This window comes from Pseudophryne corroboree, chromosome 1 (genome assembly GCF_028390025.1).
Source record: "Pseudophryne corroboree isolate aPseCor3 chromosome 1, aPseCor3.hap2, whole genome shotgun sequence".
NCBI classification, from domain to species: domain Eukaryota; kingdom Metazoa; phylum Chordata; class Amphibia; order Anura; family Myobatrachidae; genus Pseudophryne; species Pseudophryne corroboree.
In genome coordinates, this window is record NC_086444.1 from 160,801,567 (window position 1) to 160,823,374 (window position 21,808).

The 21,808-nt window shown below is 48.5% G+C and overlaps 1 protein-coding gene across 2 annotated transcripts in view; it reads left to right on the forward strand.

The window, feature by feature from the left end:
* Positions 1-240: 240 nt before the first annotated feature.
* The window catches only part of GCNT4 (glucosaminyl (N-acetyl) transferase 4), a 120,766-nt gene continuing 99,198 nt past the window's right edge, over positions 241-21,808 (forward strand). For both annotated transcript variants that reach the window (XM_063963841.1, XM_063963840.1), the window contains exons 1-2: positions 241-336; positions 5,331-5,499. The gene's annotated coding sequence lies outside the window, so the exon portion shown is untranslated. The remainder of the gene's footprint in view (positions 337-5,330; positions 5,500-21,808) is intronic.

Genomic DNA, 21,808 nt, shown 5'->3' on the forward strand with positions numbered 1-21,808 from the left:
CTCCACTCCAGAGGCGTATCTAGCACGGGGCGAGCAGGGCACGTGCCCTGGGCGCCATGGCAGCCCCAACAGAGGGGGGCGCCACCGGCACCTGCACGGCCCACTCGCCCCATGCTTCAGGGATTCCGCCGGCGCTACCCGCGGCGCTTTCCCTGTCTCCCCGGCTGCTGTGCCTGTCACAATAGACAGGCAGCGGCAGCCAGGAGCCTCCCCCTACTCCCCCCTGCAAAAGTGTCTGTGTGTACGCGATCGCGACCGCGGAGGTGCGCGCATGCGCGTGCGCGACCTCGGGGGGGGGGGGCGTGCGGCCCCTGCCCTGAACAGCAGTAAGTGCAGGTGAGCGGGAAGGGGGTGCAGGACATTTTGTGTGTGTGTGTGTGTGTGTTAAGTGTGTGTGTGTCGGACAGTGTGCGTGTGACATTGTGTGTGGGACAGTGTGAGTGTGTTAATTGTGTGTGTGGGACAGTTTGAGTGTGTGTAAATTGTGTGTGTGTGTGACTGTGTGTGTGTGTGGGACAGTGTGCGTGTGTTAATTGTGTGTGTGTGGGACAGTGTGTGTGTGTTAATTGTGTGTGTGTGAGTGTGTTAATTGTGTGTGTGGGACAGTGCGTGTTTGTTAATTGTGTGTGTGTGTGTGTGTGTGACAGTGTGAGTGTGTTAATTGTGTGTGTGGGACAGTTTTGAGTGCGTGTTAATTGTGTGTGTGTGGGACAGTGTGCGTGTGTTAATTGTGTATGTGTGGGACAGTGCGTGTTTGTTAATTGTGTGTGGGACAGTGTGAGTGTGTTAATTGTGTGTGTGTGTGGGACAGTGTGAGTGTGTTAATTGTGTGTGTGTGGGACAGTGTGCGTGTGTGTTAATTGTGTGTGTGTGGGACAGTGTGCGTGTGTATCAATTGTGTGTGTGTGGGACAGTGTGCGTGTGTGTTAATTGTGTGTGTGTGGGACAGTGTGCGTGTGTTAAGTGTGTGTGTGTGGGACAGTGTGAGTGTGTTAATTGTGTGTGTGTGGGACAGTGCGTATTTGGTAATTGTGTGTGGGACAGTGTGCGTGTGTGATATTTGTGTGTGTGGGACAGTGTGCGTGCGTGTGTGTTAATTGTGTGTGGGACAGTGTGCGTGGGTTAATTGTGTGTGTGTGTGTCAATTGTCCCGGCGGTTATTGGCGTCTGTAGTGTGCGCCCCATCCTCCTCCGCTGCCGCTGACAGGAGCGGCGGTGTGCGGCTCTCCCCCTCCTCCGCCGGCTCCGTCCTCCCGTCGTGGCCCTGCAGTGTGTGCCGGTCTCCCCCGGCAGCAGCAGCAGGTTAGTCTCTCCCCCCCCCCCCCCCCCCCCCCCCCCCCTCTCTCTCTCTCTCTCCTCCTGTGGATTGCAGTTTGTAAGTATCATTTTAATTTTTACAGGTACCCCTATTGAATTCTACTGGACAAGTGGACGTGACCGGCGTGGGATGTAGGTAAGTAATCTGTCTCTCATTTTTACAGGTACCCCTATTGGATTCTACTGGACAAGTGGACGTGACCGGCGTGGGATGTAGGTAAGTAATCTGTCTCTCATTTTTACAGGTACCCCTATTGGATTCTACTGGACAAGTGGACGTGATCGGCGTGGGATGTAGGTAAGTAATCTCTCTCTCATTTTCACAGGTACCCCTATTGGATTCTACTGGACAAGTGGACGTGACCGGCGTGGGAAGTAGGTAAGTAATCTGTCTCTCATTTTTACAGATTCCCCTATTGGGTTCTACTGGACAAGTGGACGTGACCAGCGTGGGATGTAGGTAAGTAATCTGTCTCTCATTTTTACAGATTCCCCTATTGGATTCTACTGGACAAGTGGACGTGACCAGCGTGGGATGTAGGTAAGTAATCTGTCTCTCATTTTTACAGGTAACGCTATTGGATTCTACTGGACAAGTGGACGTGACCAGCGTGGGATGTAGGTAAGTAATCTGTCTCTCATTTTTACAGATTCCCCTATTGGATTCTACTGGACAAGTGGACGTGACCGGCGTGGGATGTAGGTAAGTAATCTGTCTCTCATTTTACAGATTCCCCTATTGCACAGGTTCTCAAACTCGGTCCTCAGGACCCCACACAGTGCATGTTTTGCAGGTCTCTTCACAGAATCACAAGTTAAATAATTAGCTCCACCTGTGGACCTTTTAAAATGTGTCAGTGAGTAATTAATACACCTGTGCACCTGCTGGGTTACCTGCAAAACATGCACTGTGTGGGGTCCTGAGGACCGAGTTTGAGAACCCCTGCCCTATTGGATTCTACTGGACAAGTGGACGTGATCGGCGTGGGATGTAGGTAAGTAATCTGTCTCTCATTTTTACAGGTAACGCTATTGGATTCTACTGGACAAGTGGACGTGATCGGCGTGGGATGTAGGTAAGTAATCTCTCTCTCATTTTTACAGATTCCCCTACTGGGTTCTACTGGACAAGTGGACGTGACCAGCGTGGGATGTAGGTAAGTAATCTGTCTCTCATTTTTACAGATTCCCCTAATGGATTCTACTGGACAAGTGGACGTGACCAGCGTGGGATGTAGGTAAGTAATCTGTCTCTCATTTTTACAGGTACCCCTATTGGATTCTACTGGACAAGTGGACGTGACCGGCGTGGGATGTAGGTAAGTAATCTGTCTCTCATTTTTACAGATTCCCCTACTGGATTCTACTGGACAAGTGGACGTGACCAGCGTGGGATGTAGGTAAGTAATCTGTCTCTCATTTTTACAGGTACCCCTATTGAATTCTACTGGACAAGTGGACGTGACCAGCGTGGGATGTAGGTAAGTAATCTGTCTCTCATTTTTACAGGTACCCCTATTGAATTCTACTGGACAAGTGGACGTGACCAGCGTGGGATGTAGGTAAGTAATCTGTCTCTCATTTTTACAGGTACCCCTATTGGATTCTACTGGACAAGTGGACGTGATCGGCGTGGGATGTAGGTAAGTAATCTGTCTCTCATTTTTACAGGTACCCCTATTGGATTCTACTGGACAAGTGGACGTGACCGGCGTGGGATGTAGGTAAGTAATCTGTCTCTCATTTTTACAGATTCCCCTACTGGATTCTACTGGACAAGTGGACGTGACCAGCGTGGGATGTAGGTAAGTAATCTGTCTCTCATTTTTACAGATTCCCCTACTGGATTCTACTGGACAAGTGGACGTGACCAGCGTGGGATGTAGGTAAGTAATCTGTCTCTCATTTTTACAGGTACCCCTATTGAATTCTACTGGACAAGTGGACGTGACCGGCGTGGGATGTAGGTAAGTAATCTGTCTCTCATTTTTACAGGTACCCCTATTGGATTCTACTGGACAAGTGGACGTGACTGGCGTGGGATGTAGGTAAGTAATCTGTCTCTCATTTTTACAGATTCCCCTACTGGATTTTACTGGACAAGTGGACGTGACCGGCGTGGGATGTAGGTAAGTAATGTGTCTCTCATTTTTACAGCTACCCCTATTGGATTCTACTGGACAAGTGGACGTGACCGGCGTGGGATATAGGTAAGTATGTGTGAGTGTGTCAGTGTGCTTTAATAAATTTTTACTGTCACGGTGTGTGAGTTGTGTTTTTATTTGGGTATTTTTTCTGTTGTAGAACTACAGGTACCGGCGGGCCCGTTATTTCCCTGCATGTTGGTACTTGAGGTTCTCCAAGTACCAGCAAGCGGGGGAGGCTTTCTGGGCCTTGTAGTTCCACAACAAAAAACAATATTCTTTTTTTACTTACATGGCTATCAGCCTCCCATCCACAGCCCACGGATGGGGGGGACAGCCTCGGGCTTCACCCCTGGCCCTTGGGTGCCTGGAGGGGGGGTGACCCCTTGATTTAAGGGGTCCCCACTCCTCCAGGGAACCCCGGCCAGTGGTGACTAGTTGGGGGGGTAATGCCACGGCCGCAGGGACCTACATAAATGTGTCCCCCGGCTGTGGCATTATGTCCCTGGCTAGTGGAGCCCGGTGCTGGTTTTAAAAATATGGGGGGACCCCTACATCTTTTGTCCCCCGTATTTTTGGAACCAGGACCGGACTAAGAGCCCGATGCTGGTTGTCTAAATACGGGGAACCCCTGTCCAATTTTTTCCCAGTATTTAAACAACCAGGAACGGCTCAAAGAGCACAAGGCTGGTTATACTTAGGAGGGGGACCTCATGCAGTTTTTTTTTACATTTTTAACCCATTCAGACCCTTCTCCATTAAGTTAATGGAAACCCTGGACAACAAAATTGCATTCATGTCCTCCTCCCACTCCCTTCCCAGTCCCAAACACTGATTATTATTTTTTTCTATAAAAATGTACAATACAGCATCACAAGTATGATGAGCAGGCATGCAGCGGGCATTGGCAACTTTGGACTGAGTTGCAAATTAGTGGCGGAGGGCTGGGTCAGTTGATGGTGGGCGAGTTTGTAAGCCATTGGTGGTGGCATCGGCTCAGAGGCAGTGGCGGGCATTGGCTTGGTGGCGGTAGGGTTCATCGACAGGATTCGGCGGACATTATGGCTGTAGTGCCTCACCGCACGCCACTGACCTCACCGCACGCCACTGGTGTGTGGGACAGTGTGCGTGTGTGTTAATTGTGTGTGTGGGACAGTGTGAGTGTGTTAATTGTGTGTGTGTGGAACAGTGTCAGTGTGTGTAAATTTTTGCAGTCCAGTGTGTGTGTGGGGGAGAGGAAAGTATGAGAATGTGTGTGTGTGTGTGTGTGTAGTCTGAGTGGGTGTGTGTAGGATTTGGGGGTGGCCAGTCTGTGTGTGTGTAATCAGTGTGTGTGGGATGTACTAATGGCCATTTACCGAAGAGAGATATGTATTAAACCACGGGCACTGAGATGCCCTTCTTACTCACCATCCAGCTGGGTGGGCGAGCCGGGCGGGTGGAAAGCCAGCAGCAGGGGCAGCATGCCAGATATCAGCAGCCGAGGGTGGGGGCTGTAATGCACATGCGGAGCCCAAAGCCGGAGATCAGCAGCATGCTGACCGGCAATAAGCAGCTTCTGCTTCCGCGTTCAACATGCTGCTGATCTCCGGCTTTGGGCTACGCAGGGTTCGGGGGATGGGTGTCCTCTGCCGGTGTACTGCAGCTCCGGGGGTGCGGGCTCCGGAGGCTTTCAGCACTGTTGAATATCCAGCTGCCCCAAGTATGTACAGCCCGCACCCTCTGCAGCTGATATCCGGCATGCTGCTGCTGGCTGTCCCCCCGCCCGGCTCGGCCACACAGCTGTATGGTGAGAAGGGCATCTCAGTTCCTGAGGTTTAACACATATGCCTCCTCTGCGGTAAACGATACTAATGCTTACCGTGACAGTAACAGCGGGGAGGAAGGCGCACATCGGGATCCTGCAGCATGAAACAAGAACCCCTTCGGAGCGCAGCAGGCCACACTGAAAAGGGTGCATACCCGGTGCGGTGCTCTGCATCCCGGGTGGTGCCGAAGATGTGGAGTGTCGGAGGTGGCAGAAGCGCCGCAGCTTGGGGTGAGAAACCGCTGCAGCCCTTCCGCTGCTAAACTCTGCAATTAGTCTATTAAGGGGGTGGGCTCCCCTCATCATAGTGCCCCACAGGCCATGTTAATTCTGGGGGTAGGATCCCCTAACTCTATAATGGGAATTTTGGCTCATATCATGTGCTGTAACGTGAATTTTGGCTAATACCGTGTGCTATAATGTGAATTTCGGCTCATACTATGTGGGGTAATGTGAATTTTGGCTCATTCCGTATGCTGTAATGTGAATTTCGGCTCATACCGTGTGCTGTAATGTGAATTTCTGCTCATACCATGTGGGGAAATGTGAATTTCTGCTCATACCATGTGGGGAAATGTGAATTTTGGCTCATACCATGTGGAGTAATGTGAATTTTGGCTCATACCGTGTGCTATAATGTGAATTTCGGCTCATACCGTGTGCTATAATGTGAATTTTGGCTCATACCATGTGGGGTAATGTGAATTTCGGCTCATACTGTGTGCTATAATGTGAATTTCGGCTCATGCCGTGTGGGGCAATGTGAATTTCGGCTCATACTGTGTGCTATAATGTGAATTTCGGCTCATACCGTGTGCTATAATGTGAAAGGGGCACCAGTACTAGATAGTATAAGGGGTCCTACTATACTGAAGGACACGCCCCTTTTGAGTGACCACGCCCCTTTTCCGGAGCGCGCGCGCCTTCGGCGCGCGCATAATTGCTATCTGCACTCTTTCATTCCACCTTCAAAAATTCAACTTCGACCACTGCACCTACATACACATACATACACACCCTGACATCTTTATATGCAGTGACACCGGTGGCGTCTGCACATACTTTCCTTTTGTATTTTTTTTTTTCATTATCATTTTATTAATTTATTTTATTAAGAAAAAATTATTTATTTATTTATTTTTGGGGGGGGGGGGGGGGGGGGCGCCATTATTGATCTTGCCCTGGGCTCCAAAAACCCTAGTTACGCCTCTGCTCCACTCACAGCACCCATCTTCCCTCACAGCACAGCATCTCTCTCCCCTCACAGCATCCATCTTCCCTAACAGCACATCACCTTTCTCCCTTACCAGCACCTATTTACCCTCTCAGCCCAGCACCCCTCTCCCCTCACAGCACGGCACCCCTCTCCCATAACTCACAGTACAGGCTGACCTACTTAAGAGTTACAGGCAGCATGCGCCCCCCCCCCCCCTGCTTTTCCCAGCTCCTCGCTGTGTTGTGCAGCTGGACTTGTTGGCGGTGGTGTGCTGGAGGCGGAGCTGTAGGTGCTACTCACAAGCTCTGAAAAGGCCGATCGGAAGAGCTGCTGCAGCTGGGCATGTGCAGCAGCCCTATTGTAGACATTTTATTTCTGACTGGTTTCCGATAGAAGAGCTCCTGAAGGAAGAAGAAAGAAGACTTCGGGGAAGATGCTGGAAGTCCCGGAGGGCAGCCGCCATTGGAAAAGAGCTTAAACAGGCCACACCTGCCGAGTGAAGATAAAAGAGCCGTCGCCCGTCGGTGAAGACGCTGGAAGCCCTGAGGTGTTGAGAACTGTTTCTGCCTCCAGAGAAGACCACGCGGTGGCCATGTTGGAACCAGGCTTGGTTTAGCCAAAGCTCTCAAGACTGGTAAGTCCAACCTATGAACCGCCCTAGACCACCAGGGTTTGGGCTGTAGGCCCATGGGGACATCAGGCACTAGGCCTGTGGTGCAGCAGGTGGACTTAAAGCCCATGGAGCATAAGGGGGCATTGGGCCCAATAGAAGAGGGAAGAGTTTTATGCCTCCAGTTAAGCAGCAATAGGTCTAGGGCACAGTGGGCAGTAAGCCCAAAGCTATTGTATGAGTTCAAGTTAGTCGGGCAATAGACGCGGTCAGCAAAAGGGGCACAAGGCCCTGTGTTGTATTGTATTTTGTGTTCAACCAGGATCCATTCAATTTTCCGGCTGTTGGGATCCTGGCAGTCAGGATAACAACGCCGGAATCCTGCCAGCTGGCAATGTCGCCAGACGGAATCCCTGACAAAACAGGACTATTCCCACTCGTGGATGTCCACGACACCCATAGAGTGGGAAAAGATCCTGGGGTGAGCGCAGCGAGCCACCGAGCCTGCAGCATGTCAAGCACGGCGAGCCCACAATGGGACTCTTTGCGCTCACCCCACTGCCGGCATTCTGCTGTCGGGATATGGACAGCCAGCATCCCGCCCGCTGGTAAACAGTATGTATTCCGTTAGACACAATGGTAAGTCTCTAAATCTGGCGCTAGGCCGCAGGTATGGCAAGTCGGCGCTAGGCCGTGGCATCTCTCGATTCGGCGCTAGGCTGCAGGTATGATAAGTCGGCGCTAGGTTGGGGCATCTCTTGATCAGGCGCTAGGCCGGTAGGCCAATAGGTTTATGGTGAGCAGTCAGGCCCCCATCAAAGGTGGACTGCGCTAATTTCTTGGTTTCTCCACAGTCAGGCCCCCATGAAAGGTAGGCTGTTGGAGGGTACATGCTGGTGAGTATCATAAGGATTGTAACTACATAATCACATTCTGTTCTGCATGGTATTTCCCCATTGTATTTTCTGTGCCTATGTATTCTATTACAGATACCAGAAGAAGAGCCAGTCGTCTGGCAGAAAGTCGAGGTTATACCTAGTGAGCGTATTCGTATTTTGTGCGTAATCTGTGTATGTATGTTGTCCTTTTCTACATCTCCCCTTTGGGAGTTTTCGTTCAGGGTCGCACCTGGTGCTTCGCACCAAAACGGGGGCATCCAGTCTGAGGCCAAAAGTGCCAATGATGACCATTCACTGAGCCCAGTCGAGGTCATCCCTGTGTATCATGTCTTCCATTTTCCCAGGTTATCACAGGGGGTTCCCGTCCGTGTCCGAACCGTGTGCCAGTGCCATCTGAGTCGCCCTGACAGACTGAGGGTAGTAAAGAGTGGTGGAAGGTATGTGTCCTACTACACCCGCATAGTAGTGGAACGCGCAACCCCCTGCCCCTCCCACAAGCATTCCCTGAAAACTGACCTCATCAGACTAGCGTATCACATTCCAGAACCTTCATAAGCTTTCCTATCCAGTCACAACACCTCTATACAGTCCACACATATCCTCACATATTTCTCTTTCTTCACTTTCCCATCCTCCTGACTCCACACAAACATCACTGTGTGACAAAATCATACAGCCCACCAAGAACCTTTGCAATCTGGTGGACAATTCTGCAATAGATAACAGCTATCCTTGTATATCAATGCCTATTTCCTTATAGATTGTAAGCTTGCGAGCACCTTCCTACCTCTATGACTGTTTGTCATTACCCAGTTTTATTTTATCATTGTTGTTTCCAATTGTAAAGCGCAACAGAGTACGCTGCACTATAGAAGAAACTGTTAATAATAATAATAATAATACACATAACCTGCACTCACTAATACCCCTTTCACACTTGAGAGTCGGCAAATTGCCAGGTGTACAAGCCGGCAAATTCCAGGGCACAGCTTGACCCTAGTAATTGCTTTCACATTAAGAAAAATCCCAGGTTGCTGCGCGGTCACGCGCAATAACCCGGGATTTTGCTGCAAGTGTGCAAGTGTGCACTAATTATAATTTCTTATTGAAATTATGATTCACTCGAATGTATTAAAATACACTTGCATTCGTGATCCCTTCACTATTCCTTTGGGAGCTGGGCATACAACATGCGGTAAATTAGCCTAAAAAGCAGCAGCCACAGAAACCTAAACCAAAAATGTGAGATTGCAGCGGATACTGTACCTTCCTTATCTGCTGCGGCCCTGGCTACATACAATCGGGGGATAGTTATTATTTGCGGATTCCATGCAAATAATAATTGTTAAATAACACGCCCCTAAGAACTAGAGATGAGCGGGTTCGGTTCCTCTGAATCCGAACCCGCCCGAACTTCAGTTTTTTTTACACGGGTCCGAGCAACTCGGATCTTCCCGCCTTGCTCGGTTAACCCGAGCGCGCCCGAACGTCATCATCCCGCTGTCGGATTCTCGCGAGGCTCGGATTCTATCGCGAGACTCGGATTCTATATAAGGAGCCGCGCGTCGCCGCCATTTTCACACGTGCATTGAGATTCATAGGGAGAGGACGTGGCTGGCGTCCTCTCCGTTTAGAGAAGAGAGTGAGACAGTAGAGAGAGACACAGTAGTAGTAATTTTGGGGAGCATTATTAGGAGGAGTACTACTATACTACTACTACTTGCTGAAGTGATATAGATTAGATAGTGTGACTGTGTTAATTATCTGACTTGTGGGGGAGACACTGACAGTGGGGAGCAGTTAGAGTCTGAGAGCAGGACTCAGGAGTACATATAACGTACAGTGCACACTTTTGCTGCCAGAGTCAGTGCCACACTGCCATTGTGACCACACTGACCACCAGACCAGTATAATATATTTTGTGATTGTCTGCTTAGGAGTACTACTTGCAAGTTGCTGATAGTGTGACCAGTGACCTGACCACCAGTTTAATAATCAATCACCACCAGTTTAATATATATATATATATATATATATATAATTGTATATAATATATATATATATATAATATTGTATACCACCTACCCGTGGTTTTTTTTTTTCTCATTCTTCTTTATACATACTACTATAGTAGCTTACTGTAGCAGTCTGCGGTGCTGCTGAGCTGACAGTGTCCAGCAGGTCCGTCATCAGTCATTACATAATAAATATATATACCTGTCCGGCTGCAGTACTAGTGATATTATATATACATATATATTGATTTCATCTCATTATCATCCAGTCTATATTAGCAGCAGACACAGTACGTTAGTCCACGGCTGTAGCTACCTCTGTGTCGGCACTCGGCAGTCCATCCATAATTGTATACCACCTCCCCGTGGTTTTTTTTTTTTCTTTCTTCTTTGTACATACTACTATAGTATAGTAGCTTACTGTAGCAGTCTGCGGTGCAGCTGAGCTGACAGTGTCCAGCAGGTCCGTCATCAGTCATTACATAATAAATATACATACCTGTCCGGCTGCAGTACTAGTGATATTATATTGATTTCATCTCATTATCATCCAGTCTATATTAGCAGCAGACACAGTACGTTAGTCCACGGCTGTAGCTACCTCTGTGTCGGCACTCGGCAGTCCATCCATAATTGTATACCACCTCCCCATGGTTTTTTTTTTCTTTCTTCTTTGTACATACTACTATAGTATAGTAGCTTACTGTAGCAGTCTGCGGTGCTGCTGAGCTGACAGTGTCCAGCAGGTCCGTCATCAGTCATTACATAATAAATATACATACCTGTCCGGCTGCAGTACTAGTGATATTATATTGATTTCATCTCATTATCATCCAGTCTATATTAGCAGCAGACACAGTACGGTAGTCCACGGCTGTAGCTACCTCTGTGTCGGCACTCGGCAGTCCATCCATAATTGTATACCACCTCCCCGTGGTTTTTTTTTTCTTTCTTCTTTGTACATACTACTATAGTATAGTAGCTTACTGTAGCAGTCTGCGGTGCTGCTGAGCTGACAGTGTCCAGCAGGTCCGTCATCAGTCATTACATAATAAATATACATACCTGTCCGGCTGCAGTACTAGTGATATTATATTGATTTCATCTCATTATCATCCAGTCTATATTAGCAGCAGACACAGTACGTTAGTCCACGGCTGTAGCTACCTCTGTGTCGGCACTCGGCAGTCCATCCATAATTGTATACCACCTCCCCGTGGTTTTTTTTTTCTTTCTTCTTTGTACATACTACTATAGTATAGTAGCTTACTGTAGCAGTCTGCGGTGCTGCTGAGCTGACAGTGTCCAGCAGGTCCGTCATCAGTCATTACATAATAAATATACATACCTGTCCGGCTGCAGTACTAGTGATATTATATTGATTTCATCTCATTATCATCCAGTCTATATTAGCAGCAGACACAGTACGGTAGTCCACGGCTGTAGCTACCTCTGTGTCGGCACTCGGCAGTCCATCCATAATTGTATACCACCTCCCCGTGGTTTTTTTTTTTCTTTCTTCTTTGTACATACTACTATAGTATAGTAGCTTACTGTAGCAGTCTGCGGTGCTGCTGAGCTGACAGTGTCCAGCAGGTCCGTCATCAGTCATTACATAATAAATATACATACCTGTCCAGCTGCAGTGCTAGTGATATTATATTGATTTCATCTCATTATCATCCAGTCTATATTAGCAGCAGACACAGTACGGTAGTCCACGGCTGTAGCTACCTCTGTGTCGGCACTCGGCAGTCCATCCATAATTGTATACCACCTCCCCGTGGTTTTTTTTTTCTTTCTTCTTTGTACATACTACTATAGTATAGTAGCTTACTGTAGCAGTCTGCGGTGCTGCTGAGCTGACAGTGTCCAGCAGGTCCGTCATCAGTCATTACATAATAAATATACATACCTGTCCGGCTGCAGTACTAGTGATATTATATTGATTTCATCTCATTATCATCCAGTCTATATTAGCAGCAGACACAGTACGGTAGTCCACGGCTGTAGCTACCTCTGTGTCGGCACTCGGCAGTCCATCCATAATTGTATACCACCTCCCCGTGGTTTTTTTTTCTTTCTTCTTTGTACATACTACTATAGTATAGTAGCTTACTGTAGCAGTCTGCGGTGCTGCTGAGCTGACAGTGTCCAGCAGGTCCGTCATCAGTCATTACATAATAAATATACATACCTGTCCGGCTGCAGTACTAGTGATATTATATTGATTTCATCTCATTATCATCCAGTCTATATTAGCAGCAGACACAGTACGGTAGTCCACGGCTGTAGCTACCTCTGTGTCGGCACTCGGCAGTCCATCCATAATTGTATACCACCTCCCCGTGGTTTTTTTCTTTTCTTTCTTCTTTGTACATACTACTATAGTATAGTAGCTTACTGTAGCAGTCTGCGGTGCTGCTGAGCTGACAGTGTCCAGCAGGTCCGTCATCAGTCATTACATAATAAATATACATACCTGTCCGGCTGCAGTACTAGTGATATTATATTGATTTCATCTCATTATCATCCAGTCTATATTAGCAGCAGACACAGTACGGTAGTCCACGGCTGTAGCTACCTCTGTGTCGGCACTCGGCAGTCCATCCATAATTGTATACCACCTCCCCGTGGTTTTTTTTTTTCTTTCTTCTTTGTACATACTACTATAGTATAGTAGCTTACTGTAGCAGTCTGCGGTGCTGCTGAGCTGACAGTGTCCAGCAGGTCCGTCATCAGTCATTACATAATAAATATACATACCTGTCCGGCTGCAGTACTAGTGATATTATATTGATTTCATCTCATTATCATCCAGTCTATATTAGCAGCAGACACAGTACGGTAGTCCACGGCTGTAGCTACCTCTGTGTCGGCACTCGGCAGTCCATCCATAATTGTATACCACCTCCCCGTGGTTTTTTTTTTCTTTCTTCTTTGTACATACTACTATAGTATAGTAGCTTACTGTAGCAGTCTGCGGTGCTGCTGAGCTGACAGTGTCCAGCAGGTCCGTCATCAGTCATTACATAATAAATATACATACCTGTCCGGCTGCAGTACTAGTGATATTATATTGATTTCATCTCATTATCATCCAGTCTATATTAGCAGCAGACACAGTACGGTAGTCCACGGCTGTAGCTACCTCTGTGTCGGCACTCGGCAGTCCATCCATAAGTATACTAGTATCCATCCATCTCCATTGTTTACCTGAGGTGCCTTTTAGTTGTGCCTATTAAAATATGGAGAACAAAAATGTTGAGGTTCCAAAATTAGGGAAAGATCAAGATCCACTTCCACCTCGTGCTGAAGCTGCTGCCACTAGTCATGGCCGAGACGATGAAATGCCAGCAACGTCGTCTGCCAAGGCCGATGCCCAATGTCATAGTACAGAGCATGTAAAATCCAAAACACCAAATATCAGTAAAAAAAGGACTCCAAAACCTAAAATAAAATTGTCGGAGGAGAAGCGTAAACTTGCCAATATGCCATTTACCACACGGAGTGGCAAGGAACGGCTGAGGCCCTGGCCTATGTTCATGGCTAGTGGTTCAGCTTCACATGAGGATGGAAGCACTCAGCCTCTCGCTAGAAAAATGAAAAGACTCAAGCTGGCAAAAGCAGTAGCACCGCAAAGAACTGTGCGTTCTTCGAAATCCCAAATCCACAAGGAGAGTCCGACTCCAATTGTGTCGGTTGCGATGCCTGACCTTCCCAACACTGGACGTGAAGAGCATGCGCCTTCCACCATTTGCACGCCCCCTGCAAGTGCTGGAAGGAGCACCCGCAGTCCAGTTCCTGATAGTCAGATTGAAGATGTCAGTGTTGAAGTACACCAGGATGAGGAGGATATGGGTGTTGCTGGCGCTGGGGAGGAAATTGACCAGGAGGATTCTGATGGTGAGGTGGTTTGTTTAAGTCAGGCACCCGGGGAGACACCTGTTGTCCGTGGGAGGAATAGGGCCATTGACATGCCTGGTCAAAATACAAAAAAAATCAGCTCTTCGGTGTGGAAGTATTTCACCAGAAATGCGGACAACATTTGTCAAGCCGTGTGTTGCCTTTGTCAAGCTGTAATAAGTAGGGGTAAGGACGTTAACCACCTCGGAAAACATCCTCCCTTATACGTCACCTGCAGCGCATTCATAATAAGTCAGTGACAAGTTCAAAAACTTTGGGTGACAGCGGAAGCAGTCCACTGACCAGTAAATCCCTTCCTCTTGTAACCAAGCTCACGCAAACCACCCCAGGAATGCCAATAGTCCTGCAGGCCATGTCACTGGCAATTCTGACGATTCCTCTCCTGCCTGGGATTCCTCCGATGCATCCTTGCGTGTAACGCCTACTGCTGCTGGCGCTGCTGTTGTTGCTGCTGGGAGTCGATGGTCATCCCAGAGGGGAAGTCGTAAGCCCACTTGTACTACTTCCAGTAAGCAATTGACTGTCCAACAGTCCTTTGCGAGGAAGATGAAATATCACAGCAGTCATCCTGCTGCAAAGCGGATAACTGAGGCCTTGACAACTATGTTGGTGTTAGACGTGCGTCCGGTATCCGCCGTTAGTTCACAGGGAACTAGACAATTTCTTGAGGTAGTGTGCCCCCGTTACCAAATACCATCTAGGTTCCACTTCTCTAGGCAGGCGATACCGAGAATGTACACGGACGTCAGAAAAAGACTCACCAGTGTCCTAAAAAATGCAGTTGTACCCAATGTCCACTTAACCACGGACATGTGGACAAGTGGAGCAGGGCAGGGTCAGGACTATATGACTGTGACAGCCCACTGGGTAGATGTATGGACTCCCGCCGCAAGAACAGCAGCGGCGGCACCAGTAGCAGCATCTCGCAAATGCCAACTCTTTCCTAGGCAGGCTACGCTTTGTATCACCGCTTTCCAGAATACGCACACAGCTGAAAACCTCTTACGGCAACTGAGGAAGATCATCGCGGAATGGCTTACCCCAATTGGACTCTCCTGTGGATTTGTGGCATCGGACAACGCCAGCAATATTGTGTGTGCATTAAATATGGGCAAATTCCAGCACGTCCCATGTTTTGCACATACCTTGAATTTGGTGGTGCAGAATTTTTTAAAAAACGACAGGGGCGTGCAAGAGATGCTGTCGGTGGCCAGAAGAATTGCGGGACACTTTCGGCGTACAGGCACCACGTACAGAAGACTGGAGCACCACCAAAAACAACTGAACCTGCCCTGCCATCATCTGAAGCAAGAAGTGGTAACGAGGTGGAATTCAACCCTCTATATGCTTCAGAGGTTGGAGGAGCAGCAAAAGGCCATTCAAGCCTATACAATTGAGCACGATATAGGAGGTGGAATGCACCTGTCTCAAGCGCAGTGGAGAATGATTTCAACATTGTGCAAGGTTCTGATGCCCTTTGAACTTGCCACACGTGAAGTCAGTTCAGACACTGCCAGCCTGAGTCAGGTCATTCCCCTCATCAGGCTTTTGCAGAAGAAGCTGGAGACATTGAAGGAGAAGCTAACACGGAGCGATTCCGCTAGGTATGTGGGACTTGTGGATGGAGCCCTTAATTCGCTTAACAAGGATTCACGGGTGGTCAATCTGTTGAAATCAGAGCACTACATTTTGGCCACCGTGCTCGATCCTAGATTTAAAGCCTACCTTGGATCTCTCTTTCCGGCAGACACAAGTCTGCTGGGATTCAAAGTAGAGATGAGCGCCGGAAATTTTTCGGGTTTTGTGTTTTGGTTTTGGGTTCGGTTCCGCGGCCGTGTTTTGGGTTCGACCGCGTTTTGGCAAAACCTCACCGAATTTTTTTTGTCGGATTCGGGTGTGTTTTGGATTCGGGTGTTTTTTTCAAAAAACCCTAAAAAACAGCTTAAATCATAGAATTTGGGGGTCATTTTGATCCCAAAGTATTATTAACCTCAAAAACCATAATTTACACTCATTTTCAGTCTATTCTGAATACCTCACACCTCACAATATTATTTTTAGTCCTAAAATTTGCACCGAGGTCGCTGTGTGAGTAAGATAAGCGACCCTAGTGGCCGACACAAACACCGGGCCCATCTAGGAGTGGCACTGCAGTGTCACGCAGGATGGCCCTTCCAAAAAACCCTCCCCAAACAGCACATGACGCAAAGAAAAAAAGAGGCGCAATGAGGTAGCTGACTGTGTGAGTAAGATAAGCGACCCTAGTGGCCGACACAAACACCGGGCCCATCTAGGAGTGGCACTGCAGTGTCACGCAGGATGGCCCTTCCAAAAAACCCTCCCCAAACAGCACATGACGCAAAGAAAAAAAGAGGCGCAATGAGGTAGCTGACTGTGTGAGTAAGATAAGCGACCCTAGTGGCCGACACAAACACCGGGCCCATCTAGGAGTGGCACTGCAGTGTCACGCAGGATGGCCCTTCCAAGAAACCCTCCCCAAACAGCACATGACGCAAAGAAAAAAAGAGGCGCAATGAGGTAGCTGACTGTGTGAGTAAGATAAGCGACCCTAGTGGCCGACACAAACACCGGGCCCATCTAGGAGTGGCACTGCAGTGTCACGCAGGATGGCCCTTCCAAAAAACCCTACCCAAAAAGCACATGACGCAAAGAAAAAAAGAGGCGCAATGAGGTAGCTGACTGTGTGAGTAAGATAAGCGACCCTAGTGGCCGACACAAACACCGGGCCCATCTAGGAGTGGCACTGCAGTGTCACGCAGGATGGCCCTTCCAAAAAACCCTCCCCAAACAGCACATGACGCAAAGAAAAAAAGAGGCGCAATGAGGTAGCTGACTGTGTGAGTAAGATAAGCGACCCTAGTGGCCGACACAAACACCGGGCCCATCTAGGAGTGGCACTGCAGTGTCACGCAGGATGGCCCTTCCAAAAAACCCTCCCCAAACAGCACATGACGCAAAGAAAAAAAGAGGCGCAATGAGGTAGCTGACTGTGTGAGTAAGATAAGCGACCCTAGTGGCCGACACAAACACCGGGCCCATCTAGGAGTGGCACTGCAGTGTCACGCAGGATGGCCCTTCCAAAAAACCCTCCCCAAACAGCACATGACGCAAAGAAAAAAAGAGGCGCAATGAGGTAGCTGACTGTGTGAGTAAGATAAGCGACCCTAGTGGCCGACACAAACACCGGGCCCATCTAGGAGTGGCACTGTAGTGTCACGCAGGATGGCCCTTCCAAAAAACCCTCCCCAAACAGCACATGACGCAAAGAAAAAAAGAGGCGCAATGAGGTAGCTGACTGTGTGAGTAAGATAAGCGACCCTAGTGGCCGACACAAACACCGGGCCCATCTAGGAGTGGCACTGCAGTGTCACGCAGGATGGCCCTTCCAAAAAACCCTACCCAAAAAGCACATGACGCAAAGAAAAAAAGAGGCGCAATGAGGTAGCTGACTGTGTGAGTAAGATAAGCGACCCTAGTGGCCGACACAAACACCGGGCCCATCTAGGAGTGGCACTGCAGTGTCACGCAGGATGGCCCTTCCAAAAAACCCTCCCCAAACAGCACATGACGCAAAGAAAAAAAGAGGCGCAATGAGGTAGCTGACTGTGTGAGTAAGATAAGCGACCCTAGTGGCCGACACAAACACCGGGCCCATCTAGGAGTGGCACTGCAGTGTCACGCAGGATGGCCCTTCCAAAAAACCCTCCCCAAACAGCACATGACGCAAAGAAAAAAAGAGGCGCAATGAGGTAGCTGACTGTGTGAGTAAGATAAGCGACCCTAGTGGCCGACACAAACACCGGGCCCATCTAGGAGTGGCACTGCAGTGTCACGCAGGATGTCCCTTCCAAAAACCCTCCCCAAACAGCACATGACGCAAAGAAAAAAAGAGGCGCAATGAGGTAGCTGTGTGAGTAAGATAAGCGACCCTAGTGGCCGACACAAACACCGGGCCCATCTAGGAGTGGCACTGCAGTGTCACGCAGGATGTCCCTTCCAAAAAACCCTCACCAAACAGCACATGACACAAAGAAAAATTAAAGAAAAAAGAGGTGCAAGATGGAATTGTCCTTGGGCCCTCCCACCCACCTTTATGTTGTATAAACAGGACATGCACACTTTAACCAACCCATCATTTCAGTGACAGGGTCTGCCACACGACTGTGACTGAAATGACGGGTTGGTTTGGACCCCCACCAAAAAAGAAGCAATTAATCTCTCCTTGCACAAACTGGCTCTACAGAGGCAAGATGTCCACCTCATCATCATCCTCCGATATATCACCGTGTACATCCCCCTCCTCACAGATTATCAATTCGTTCCCACTGGAATCCACCATCTCAGCTCCCTGTGTACTTTGTGGAGGCAATTGCTGCTGGTCAATGTCTCCACGGAGGAATTGATTATAATTCATTTTAATGAACATCATCTTTTCCACATTTTCTGGATGTAACCTCGTACGCCGATTGCTGACAAGGTGAGCGGCGGCACTAAACACTCTTTCGGAGTACACACTTGTGGGAGGGCAACTTAGGTAGAATAAAGCCAGTTTGTGCAAGGGCCTCCAAATTGCCTCTTTTTCCTGCCAGTATAAGTACGGACTGTGTGACGTGCCTACTTGGATGCGGTCACTCATATAATCCTCCACCATTCTTTCAATGTTGAGAGAATCATATGCAGTGACAGTAGACGACATGTCCGTAATCGTTGTCAGGTCCTTCAGTCCGGACCAGATGTCAGCATCAGCAGTCGCTCCAGACAGCCCTGCATCACCGCCAGCGGGTGGGCTCGGAATTCTGAGCCTTTTCCTCGCACCCCCAGTTGCGGGAGAATGTGAAGGAGGAGATGTTGACAGGTCGCGTTCCGCTTGACTTGACAATTTTCTCACCAGCAGGTCTTTCAACCCCAGCAGACTTGTGTCTGCCAGAAAGAGAGATCCAAGGTAGGCTTTAAATCTAGGATCGAGCACGGTGGCCAAAATGTAGTGCTCTGATTTCAACAGATTGACCACCCGTGAATCCTTGTTAAGCGAATTAAGGGCTCCATCCACAAGTCCCACATGCCTAGCGGAATCGCTCCGTGTTAGCTCCTCCTTCAATGTCTCCAGCTTCTTCTGCAAAAGCCTGATGAGGGGAATGACCTGACTCAGGCTGGCAGTGTCTGAACTGACTTCACGAGTGGCAAGTTCAAAGGGCATCAGAACCTTGCACAATGTTGAAATCATTCTCCACTGCGCTTGAGACAGGTGCATTCCACCTCCTATATCGTGCTCAATTGTATAGGCTTGAATGGCCTTTTGCTGCTCCTCCAACCTCTGAAGCATATAGAGGGTTGAATTCCACCTCGTTACCACTTCTTGCTTCAGATGATGGCAGGGCAGGTTCAGTAGTTTTTGGTGGTGCTCCAGTCTTCTGTACGTGGTGCCTGTACGCCGAAAGTGTCCCGCAATTCTTCTGGCCACCGACAGCATCTCTTGCACGCCCCTGTCGTTTTTTAAAAAATTCTGCACCACCAAATTCAAGGTATGTGCAAAACATGGGACGTGCTGGAATTTGCCCATATTTAATGCACACACAATATTGCTGGCGTTGTCCGATGCCACAAATCCACAGGAGAGTCCAATTGGGGTAAGCCATTCCGCGATGATCTTCCTCAGTTGCCGTAAGAGGTTTTCAGCTGTGTGCGTATTCTGGAAAGCGGTGATACAAAGCGTAGCCTGCCTAGGAAAGAGTTGGCGTTTGCGAGATGCTGCTACTGGTGCCGCCGCTGCTGTTCTTGCGGCGGGAGTCCATACATCTACCCAGTGGGCTGTCACAGTCATATAGTCCTGACCCTGCCCCACTTGTCCACATGTCCGTGGTTAAGTGGACATTGGGTACAACTGCATTTTTTAGGACACTGGTGAGTCTTTTTCTGACGTCCGTGTACATTCTCGGTATCGCCTGCCTAGAGAAGTGGAACCTAGATGGTATTTGGTAACGGGGGCACACTGCCTCAATAAATTGTCTAGTTCCCTGTGAACTAACGGCGGATACCGGACGCACGTCTAACACCAACATAGTTGTCAAGGCCTCAGTTATCCGCTTTGCAGCAGGATGACTGCTGTGATATTTCATCTTCCTCGCAAAGGACTGTTGGACAGTCAATTGCTTACTGGAAGTAGTACAAGTGAGCTTACGACTTCCCCTCTGGGATGACCATCGACTCCCAGCAGCAACAACAGCAGCGCCAGCAGCAGTAGGCGTTACACGCAAGGATGCATCGAAGGAATCCCAGGCAGGAGAGGACTCGTCAGAATTGCCAGTGACATGGCCTGCAGGACTATTGGCATTCATGGGGAAGGAGGAAATTGACACTGAGGGAGTTGGTGGGGTGGTTTGCGTGAGCTTGGTTACAAGAGGAAGGGATTTACTGGTCAGTGGACTGCTTCCGCTGTCGCCCAAAGTTTTTGAACTTGTCACTGACTTATTATGAATGCGCTGCAGGTGACGTATAAGGGAGGATGTTCCGAGGTGGTTAACGTCCTTACCCCTACTTATTACAGCTTGACAAAGGCAACACATGGCTTGACACCTGTTGTCCGCTTTTCTGTTGAAATACCTCCACACTGAAGAGCTGATTTTTTTGGTATTTTCACCAGGCATGTCAACGGCCATATTCCTCCCACGGACAACAGGTGTCTCCCCGGGTGCCTGACTTAAACAAACCACCTCACCATCAGAATCCTCCTGGTCAATTTCCTCCCCAGCGCCAGCAACACCCATATCCTCCTCATCCTGGTGTACTTCAACATCTTCATCTTCAATCTGACTATCAGGAACTGGACTGCGGGTGCTCCTTCCAGCACTTGCAGGGGGAAGGCGCATGCTCTTCACGTCCAGTGTTGGGAAGGTCAGGCATCGCAACCGACACAATTGGACTCTCCTTGTGGATTTGGGATTTCGAAGAACGCACAGTTCTTTGCGGTGCTTTTGCCAGCTTGAATCTTTTCAGTTTTCTAGCGAGAGGCTGAGTGCTTCCAATCTCATGTGAAGCTGAACCACTAGCCATGAACATAGGCCAGGGCCTCAGCCGTTCCTTGCCACTCCGTGTGGTAAATGGCATATTGGCAAGTTTACGCTTCTCCTCCGACAATTTTATTTTAGGTTTTGGAGTCCTTTTTTTTACTGATATTTGGTGTTTTGGATTTGACATGCTCTGTACTATGACATTGGGCATCAGCCTTGGCAGACGACGTTGCTGGCATTTCATCGTCTCGGCCATGACTAGTGGCAGCAGCTTCAGCACGAGGTGGAAGTGGATCTTGATCTTTCCCTAATTTTGGAACCTCAACATTTTTGTTCTCCATATTTTAATAGGCACAACTAAAAGGCACCTCAGGTAAACAATGGAGATGGATGGATACTAGTATACAATTATGGATGGACTGCCGAGTGCCGACACAGAGGTAGCTACAGCCGTGGACTACCGTACTGTACTGTGTCTGCTGCTAATATAGACTGGATGATAATGAGATGTAGTATGTATAAAGAAGAAAGAAAAAAAAAACCACGGGTAGGTGGTATACAATTATGGACGGACTGCCGAGTGCCGACACAGAGGTAGCTACAGCCGTGGACTACCGTACTGTACTGTGTCTGCTGCTAATATAGACTGGATGATAATGAGATGTAGTATGTATAAAGAAGAAAGAAAAAAAACCACGGGTAGGTGGTATACAATTATGGATGGACTGCCGAGTGCCGACACAGAGGTAGCTACAGCCGTGGACTACCGTACTGTGTCTGCTGCTAATATAGACTGGTTGATAATGAGATGTAGTATGTATAAAGAAGAAAGAAAAAAAAAACCA